Genomic DNA, 10,123 nt, shown 5'->3' on the forward strand with positions numbered 1-10,123 from the left:
TAAGTGAAGTTCTTTATCGTCTACATTGTCTTTGGTCCAAACTTGTTGACCAGAGCCACTTCCGAAACAAATAATCCCACAACCAATTCTCGGAGTGAGATTGATCACTTGGGATCGTGGAAACAATCCTTCATTAGGGTGGCTATAGGGTTTTTGCGCCTCGCGACCGCTTGCTGCACTCTCTGTGACAACTATACTTGGTCCTGCTTTGCTCTGCAACATGACCCTACCTCGGGCAACATCAAGTATGCACTGCCCCGACATATTAGGCTTATTCGAGTACACAAAGAGACTCAATGTAAGATGTACTGTTATATGAGGAAACTGTTGTGGATAATCTATGGCGAAATGTGAATAGTTTTTTTTGGTATTGTTTGGTGATATTAGGTTGTAATACCATGTTAGTTAGGTTATTTTAATTGCGTGCGGCTTGAAAAGTTGTTAGCACAATCTTTTAGTAATTAAGGCACGCTTGATAATTATTATTAGAATTGAAAAATTGGCTATATTTTCCAACAACAATTTAGTGAGTTCAATGGGAATTACGAGAGTAGATGGAAAACATTGCAATACTCTGCAAGTTAATTGACAGGGTGCATTTCGCAATAAAGCCCCGTTTGGATGTAGTAACTCAAAATGCATTAGGTATAAGAAAAATAAAGAAAATGAAACGTCATGTACACGGGATTATTTTAGGAACCGAAACCACATTAAAACTTAAAAAAATGAGGTGGGACCACTTAATAATTTTCTACCAAAGTTCATATGGAATGGTCCATTATATAAGAATTTGATAGTAATGTCGGATACTAATACCTTTGTTCTGGCTCACTTGGTTAGGGAAGTGGATGTACAACCCAACCATCTAGGTTCAAGTCTAAAGGAACGCGAATTTGGATTTTTATTATTAAAAACAAAATCATTGTAGGGACTTCCATACCGTATTCCTTTCAAAAAAAATACCTTTGTTCCGAACAATAACAATTTTGTTAAGAATTATCCTGGACCAAATTAACATACCACATATATTAGTTGAGGAACCACAACAATCATTTGAATTCGGTAAAATAGTAGGACAAGATTTCCTTTTTGTCTGTTGGGCCTAGCTAGAATGAAACTTACAAGCGGTGAAGAACAACCGAGAAGGAATCATTGACGGTCACCGAAAACCGAACGTACCAAGCAGACAAGATTGATGGCCGCAGTTTAAAGAAGTTTAAAGAAACACAAAAGCTGCAGCAACCTTCATGGGTTTATATATACTCCGATGCGGCAAAGAAAAGTCTGAGCAAGAATTGTACTGTTGAGTACTTTAAAAAACCGTACCGTTGAGGACACTGACAAGTAGCAAGTGGGTACCATCGGACACGTGGACGGCCATGAATGAGAGATTCAGATCTCCCAAGATGAGAGGCTCAGAATGAGTGGCTCTCGCTCGAAGTGGCACAACTGGAAGAACATGGAATCGAGTAGAATTGGTAGTTTGGTACGTGGAATTCCAATCACCCTGGACGGTTGGCATGCATTGTCCCACTGCCATTTGTTATCACCTAACATCATCGTTACTGCGTTAGTGTTCACGTAATGATGAATGCCATGATGCGTCCCACTGCAATTCATGGTTAATTAGCTACTATGCATGTGTGCAGCATACACTGGTCAACAAGAGCGAAGCCCAAGCATAGAATCTCCTATTTTCTATGCAAATTAGATGTCCAAGTAGGGCTTTGGTAATTAGCTAGGAATAGTGAGGTACTTAGCCGGCATACTCTGAACTGAATCCCTATGTACTGGCTGCTAGCCTTCACTACTTTTTAGACATAAGGCGCCATGCGTGCTCGACTTTATAAAATGGCCAAGGTAACTTGTATAATACAACACAGATAAATGAGAAGAAAAGAGTACCACCAAGAATATTAGTTTAGCGATAGTGAAGCCAATCACACCATCTCATTTTTTTGCTAATTACATGTTTAAGTAGAGTGTTGGTACTTAGACTACTGCAGCCTTCAAATCATGAATGAAGAGAATTTCAAGCGCTCGTCGATGGTGGATGGTGAACGGTAAAACATGATCTAATGAGTTTGCATGTTCGGTTAGCCCTTAGACCCCTTATATACACGGCGGTCTAGGGTTGCAAGTGCACCGATTGGACGTCTCTTATAAATTTGGTAACTAGAGGGCGGATGGACTTCCGTTTCAAAATCTTTATTTTGAGGGGAATCTTAGCAGACCAAACATCCTTGCCATAGGGAAGGTTGTCACCCAGATATATTTTCGATAGAGGGACAAGACATAGATGGTTCGAGGCCGGGACCATGACTAGGAATGATGTCTTTTATTTCATCCCAAAGGCCTCCATGGATAGATTCCTCCTCACAAACGGTCGTTTAAACCTCAGACTATAGTCGTCTCCTCGGTGGGCTTGAGCAACCGAGATAGCAAGATTAGAGAAAGTCACGAACAAACGGGGATATCTGTCTTGTAAGGGACCCTCACTAATCCACCAATTAGACCCGAACATGGTCTTGTTTTCCTAAAGGGAATTTGGCACCTTACTTGAAGAAGTACTTAATTTTCTCCAAATTGTGGAAAACTTGCAACCCATCATGGTATAAACAATCAAGATGTTTTCCACACCAGGATAATTTGTGCGGATAAGGCGAGACCACATCGTCTTGTTTTCCTTAAGAACAAGCACCTAATCCACTTGGTCATAAGGAAGATGTCGAGGATCCTGGAGTTAGTAATGCTGAGAACACCCTCATCTTTTCGGGGGCAAACATCAAGCCAGCTCCCATATGATATTTGGGTATATTTTACGCCTTTCAAATGAAAAAATAGGATAAGAGGAATGTTGAAAAGGCAGAGGTAAACATATAGCCTCTGCGACTTACTCTCTCTCTATATATATTCTATCTAGAAATGGAAGCTTATGTTGGTTCTCTTAAATAAAACAATATAACTGAACCGTGATTTTTAGTAAATGAACCGCCAAGCTTTGCAATATAATGGTTGTGTGCATCCATTTATTCTTTTTTATGACACTTCTATTGATTCTTCGCCATGTATATAGTTGTTAGAGTCACAAAGTTCGGCTTTCAACCTCTGCATTGGAGATACACACATCCAGCTTCTCTCCGTTAGAAATATAACAGCCCTTTCCAAAATATAGTATGTCTTGAAAAGCTAATACTTCCTACGTCCGGAATGTAGTACTCCTTCTATCTAAAAATAGGTATCTTACTTTTGTCCAGATACGAATGTATCTAGATGCATTTTAGTTAGAGATACATTTGTATCTAGAAAAAAGTTGAGACGCTTATTTTTAGACGGAGGGAGTATTTTTTGGATAGCTAAATTAGCTTTCCAAAGCATACTAGTACATTTTTTTTAGCAAAGGTGATTGAATCTGGTTTTACTGTCAGAAAGGTAGGATCAAGAACAGAGCTAGCAATATTCTACTACTACGTATTTGACGATTTATTGGATCCATAGTTATAAGTGTGCGTATGTGTGTGCTATGGTTGTGATTTTGTAACTACTTACAAATTTGGAGAAGTTGTACATTTGACACGGGTGTGCTCAGATCAGATCAGATGTAGACGTGACCTGCCAGGGATGCTAATGGGCACAAGAATGACACATACGTCCGTGGTTAGGTGACAGGTGACTTGTCTAAAAATTAGTGGTGTTATTCACATCTTTGGAAGGTTATCATGCACTCGAGATCGAGTGGCTGAGCATGAAGATTCATCGGGAATCTTCTTACGGCGGCAAGTAAGGTTTGAAAACGCCAGCCGACAGCCAGTGGACCGGTGGGGTCTGCTAATTTGACCGAACGTGTGACCCCGAAAAGGTTTGTATACACCCTAAATACATTTCGAGCTTGTCTCTCTCATTTGAATCTGCATGTCTTGAACGTGCTTACTTACAATTGCAGGAAGCTTCCTTCTAGTTTAATTAACATGTGCTCCGAACGATAGAGAGGAAAATAGCGCCGGCTGGATAATGTCGTTGAATCATCCACTACCCTCTGGCCGGTGTTTACTCCAATCGGGAGGTAGAAGAAGGGAAGTCTGCGCTATAGCATGAACAATGGACCGCGTTCTCTTGACAACTCGAGGGTAATCTGCGTTCTGACGTCACAAGCTTATTCAGAATTCAATCGCGGCCAGCTGGGAACGCTAGAATGCATGTGCAGGAGTCATCTGTATCTTGGACCGAATGCACGCTGCACACACACAGCCGCGCACACTGGGATGGCATGGATAGGTAGGTAGGAACAGTGATCACCTTATCTTTGATAGTGAGTTAGTGGTATCTAACTGGAAAGCTTAAGGTGGCAGATCGAGCAGGGGGGAAATAGCTAGGGTTTACATACAATGTTGTTTCTGCTGCCACCTATTGACTCTTGGCACCTGAGACTCTGAGAAGTCGCGATCGATGCATGGATTCCCGACCAATGATAGAACGCGTGAAGCATGCAGAAGATCGATCGAGTCCCTGTGTAACTAGGAGCTAGCTAGATTACGTGAGTGGGAAAACTTGTGGACCGGAAGAAAAGAAAGATGAGTAACAGTCTCCTCCTCCATCGTCTGCTAGCTGATCGCGTACCCCTCTTTTTTCTAAATAGGGGAGTTCAGCCTCTGCATTAAAGCAATGAATACGGTTTTTATTTATTTATTAATCAGTATGAATCTGTTAAGATCATACATCATAAAATCTGAAGCCACCACTCAACATATAGAAACTCGACAACGAGCGAAGTAACATGCCATCGGGGTCTTTACCCTAAAAAACAGAAACAAACTTTCCACCAACTAAAAAGTAGGGGCATTCCTAAGTCACCCTATGGTGGAAATAGGAATGCCCCTAGTCTAGTCGATCCTTGGCGAGCACCTTTGCCCTCGCCTCAGAAGCCGTCACCACCATCGAACCGCTGGTCCATCTTCAAAGCAAAGATCCTCATAGTTCTTTCCAGTTCTGTTGTCGATGCCACAATGAAAGATATATCATGTGTAGCACCTACCGAGCAGGCATGACTAAGCATAGCACCTACGAGTAGGCATGACTAAGCATGGCACCTACTGAGCAGCATCTGTCCATCGACATCGCCCCACAAACAATGCTCCCAAGGGAGAAACGACACCACAGTATCGCCATCCGTTGGCAGCAGAGTAAGTCGACAGCCGTTGCTTAGCGATACAATATGAAGCGCTAATATATGAAGCATAGGCCCAGCCAACTCACCGGGCCTAAATCTGCGGTCCAAGCCCGTCCTGCGGGAGAGATTAGCATCCATTACATCGTTCACAAAGTCATGCAAATACGGAACATGACCATAGTCTTACAATATCACCTCATCGGGCGAAACAAAATGTTCACATAGAAACGGAATCCTGGAAATAAACCGGTCCCTGAGCCAACATGCCTACATGCCTACATGCCTCAGCAAGTACACTGCAAGCAAGCTGACCGAGGGAAACATCCTAGTTCGCATACTAACCATCTGATTCTGACCAAGCAGTTGATAGACAACAATGTCCTATAAGTGCATTTAAATGTACTAGAAAACCAAACATTTTCGTCAATTTCTCATCTCCAATTATTTTTAATACATGATCTTATTACTCTTTGCAGCACACATCATGCGTTAGTTTCAACACATGTTTTTATTCAGCACTTTTGCTTGCACAAACATTTCGTCGCAACGGTGAAGATTATGTAACACTTCCCATCAATAAATCCCTCCTTGTGGCAGGCCTCAACACATGGATCATCTTGGCAATAAGGAGCGGTATAAGTCTTGCTGACCACGTCCTTGCAACCAGTGCCTACAAAAAAAATAACGGAATATGTCGTATGAAAAAAATAACATGTAGTGCTCTAGAAAGAAGCGGGATAATACATGAGGTGTGGAGTATGAATTCACATATGAGTAGCAAATGTATAGATGATGCATTGAGGAAGTTCATTGTTGTTTAATTGGTATTTGAATACAAAACTTACCATGAGCCACGAGGAGGAGTAGCATGAGAGATAGCAAGCGCAGCAGGCTTGGAACCTTGAGGACTCCCATGTCTCGACGATTATGAAAGATACGAAGAAATGTAAGTGACCACAAAACTAATGCACATCCAAATGGCCTATGCCATCTCTTATAGCCATTGATGATATGGCAAATTAATGGCAAAGATACTATTGTGTGATCATATATATTTGGAAGATATGTTTGCGTGATCCTATATACTCCCTATGTCCCACTAAAGTTGTCGTGATTTTGTTAAAATTTGGATGTATCTAGACACTATCTAATATATAGATACATGAAAAATTAGACTTTTTCGATAAATGGAATATATTAATATCAAAAGATACCAATTACACTCAGCCTCTGCAACAACGGAACACCCTAATGGTAGTACGAATGCACACAGCCAAAAAAGATAAAAGAAAACTAAGAAAGAAAAGTCCCGCTATAGTATCTCAGGCCTAGCAACATTAATACATCCACCCCCTAGACAACACCTAAAATACAGACTCTTAAAAAGCGACACCTCAAAGAAGGAAACAGTGCACCAGCGTCGTCGTCGCCCGATCAAAGATCTTAGGTTTTCACCCTGAAGATAGTCCCTGCTCTCAAAACAATGCCTCCAACAAGATCATTGTCAGGCACAACCAGTTAAGTACAGCTGGGCATGGGCAGCCCGGCCCGGACGGCCCGGCCCGAAAATGCCGGGCCGGGCTTGCATGTTAGGCTGGGTTCGGGCCGGATTTTGGAGCCCGAACGTCGGGCCGGGCCAGGCTCGCACTTGCAGAAAACGTGATTTAAGCCTAGTTCGGACCTGGCTTGTCAGGCCGGGCTTTTCTCTGTTTGGGCCGGGTTCGGGCCCGATTTGTAAGCCGAAAGGTCGGGCTGGGCCGGGCTCGGGACTGGGAATTTAGGTTCAGGCTTTTTCGGGCCTGGCCCGGAACCCGGCCCAGCCCGAGAAATGCCCAGTTGTACAGTTAAGGACAGACCTTGGATTTTCACCCTGAAAGGTAGACTCTGAACTTCACATGTGCTGCCGCCCCCACTTTCATACCACTGCTGGAAAATTAGATAAATCTAAGATAGATTTCATGAGAGATAGCGAGCATATGAAATTAAGATACGATTATGTGATCCTATTTTTGAAAGATATGATTAGGTTATCCTAAATTTTGGAAGATATGCATGCAATTAACGCCAATATTCTGTTTGAAAGATATGTCTCTATCTGCTTCCCTGTTCAAAAAAAAAAAAAAAAAAAAAAAAACCTCTCTTGACTACCTTGTGTCGCTCGAGGGTAATCGTCGCATGCGCTCGTTGCCATGCCTGCACTCCTGAAGCATGTAATGTGACGTTGGGGCTGTACGTAGATGACGTCGGCGAGGGTGTCTGAGCCGCGACGTCAGGATCAATTGCACTGATCGTGGCTAGGAACGCTGGCTTGCAGTGCAGGAGAGGCATCTGTGTGCCGTGGATCCGTATAAGCTGCAGGTAGCAGATGGAGTGCAGATCGACAGTGAGATGGAATAGATAGGTAGGTAGGAACAGTGAACACCTTATCTTTGACAGTGAGTTAGTGGCGTATCTCGCTGGAAAGCTTAAGGTGTCGATGATCGGATGGCAGAGCTGCTGCTGCGTCGTATTGACTCTTGGCACCTGAGAGGTCGAAGAATGGATTCCCCGATCAGGGATAGAACGTGTGAAGCAAGAGAAGATCCATCGAGTCCCTGGAGCTAGCAGTGGTGGAGCGGATCATCGGAAGAAAGACAAGTCACAGTCTCCTCCTCCATCGTCTGCTTCGTGAGACACGATTATTCCCATGTCCCGTGGCTTCGATCCGCCGGCTCTTGGCGCCAACCAGAAGCCGGGATCGGATTGCCTATGCTTATGTTAGTGGACACGATCGATGAGTAGATAGGTAGTGAGTACGTAGGTCCATGTGCCGTGCGTCTTCCATATCGGCGCGCGCATGGCTCGAGGTCGAGCATTTCTATGCCAGACGAGACAAATGTAGCCGTTTCGTTCTTCTGTCTGCATCTTGAGCTGACGAAGCCACATGATAATCCAGTCCCATTGCTCTCCGACTTGCCATGAGAATACTCTGATAAGTCCTGGCCAAGTTTCAGATCTTCCCAATTCCCATGTCAACAACAAAAAATAGTTTCAGATCTTCCGGCAGAGAAACGAGAACAGCACGTGTGTCATATCTAAACTTATAAGATTTAAAAGAATTTTCAAACGAAAGCTTTCGTAGCTCAGTTGGTTAGAGCACCCGTTTAGTAAGCGGGAGGTCTTGAGTTCAACTCTCAACGAAAGCAATTTATCGTTTTTCATACACGTTTTTTCTTATCATCCTGAACCCCGCATTCCTTTCTTTTGGAATTATGGATAATGGTCACTGTCAAACGAAGTATTTTGACTACATAATGACAAAAGATTGCATTGCCAAAAGTGTGGAAATGTGCACCTCCAACTTATGGGTGTGCTCCCGACAGTATGATCACAGTTTCATTTCTTCTTTTTCTGAATCACATGGCACGGATGGCACACATCAATACAAGGTTTGCAAATTCCAACCATGGCTCTCGCTCTTCAACGAGTCAAGAAGATTCTCCTGGGTATACCTAGCTCGATTGGATTTGTCCATCTGGATGCATGCTGTATTCAGCGAATTCGTGTCAGTGCTATGTAAAGTTTCAGTTCGGACGGACATGTCCACCTGCCTGCGATTTCCAGCGAACTTCAGCGCAACCTTGGTTTAAGCCTGCCAACAGAATGGTCAAAAGAGTAATGCAAAAGCTGGCCGTTGGATCGTCGGTTTGACATGTACAAGATTCAGACGCTGACTCTGCGAAGAATACTGCGCACGACACGATGTTTTGTTGGTTTGGTAGCAAAGATTACTGAAATGACAACCTAACACTGCCACGGATTATATCACTTCAAATTGGACTTGCCCATGTGTACACATGTTTATTTTTCTCTACTTTCTACCTCTGAGATATGAGTGCTGACGCTTTTTGAGGACGCGACGACTAACATCAGTAACATTGTGTTGGTGGGGTTGGATTCATGCCAGCCTAGAAATGTGTTGAAATCTGACAGCGCAATCAGGATGCACACACAAGTTTGTGCACTTCCCTTGTCGATTCCAACAGGTTTCCTAAAAGACAAGGGAAGTGCAAAACCAAGTGCACTATCTTCCTTCTTAATTTGCTAAGAAATGATTGCTTCAAAACCAACCCGTGAATGCTTGAACTACCTCTTAGAATATCTTTTTCTGTCGTATTTGGGAAGAGGTGGTAGTTCTCAAAACTTCATGGTGAGCCCCTTGTTATACCTCGCCCAAAACCATGCGGCCAACTAATAGATGCGCGTACCCTAGTTAAATCCGTGTTTATCTTTTATCCTACTTGTAAGACGTTGGCTTCCAATAAAACCATTGTAAGATTGTACTTCAAGTTGGTTGTGCGTATCAATTGTTGAATGAATTAGGCATTTCAAAATTGGTTCAATCTGGATATAGGTACTCATGTAGCACCTTTTACCTCGTTTGCATATGAAGTAATCATTAGTTAAGGCACCGAAAACAAGGTGAGGAGATATACATGTTGGTCAGGATGACCACAGTGTTTGCATTGTCGCCGCCGATCGAGACGAAGATGACTTAGTCAAGTAGTCGGTTCTAATCGTCACAAAATATACCATCAAATGTGAGAAGACTCCTCCAGATGTCTCCAAAGAGCTTATCACCACTTGTCGAATGCAGGTTCGCAAGAGGCGAGGTTCCGAACGCATGTTCTCTCGTGCGACCATGCTATACCTAGACAAAACTCAGGCTGGGCTGAGTTTTGGGCCAGACTGAAAAACGCAGGAAGCAAGCTTCCGAACGCATGTTCTCTCGTGTGGACATGCTATACCTAGATAAAACTCACGCCGGGCTGAAAAAATCCCAATGCTAAAAACATAAGGCCTACGCCCTACTGGCGGACCTATAAATAACGCCAGAGCCTGCCCGAACATGGAAAAGCTTGGTCGACATGATCCCGTGTCGTGGGGTTAAAACGGCAGATGCTACAGGGGGTAGCT

General features: G+C 43.3%; 1 non-coding gene across 1 annotated transcript; it reads left to right on the plus strand.

Annotated features, from left to right (window-relative positions):
- Positions 1–8,278: 8,278 nt before the first annotated feature.
- Positions 8,279–8,352, plus strand: TRNAT-AGU. Its single transcript has one exon. It is a non-coding gene; the product is annotated as a tRNA-Thr (tRNA).
- The last annotated feature ends 1,771 nt before the right edge of the window (positions 8,353–10,123 follow it).

Source organism: Lolium rigidum, chromosome 7 (assembly GCF_022539505.1).
Source record: "Lolium rigidum isolate FL_2022 chromosome 7, APGP_CSIRO_Lrig_0.1, whole genome shotgun sequence".
NCBI lineage: Eukaryota > Viridiplantae > Streptophyta > Magnoliopsida > Poales > Poaceae > Lolium > Lolium rigidum.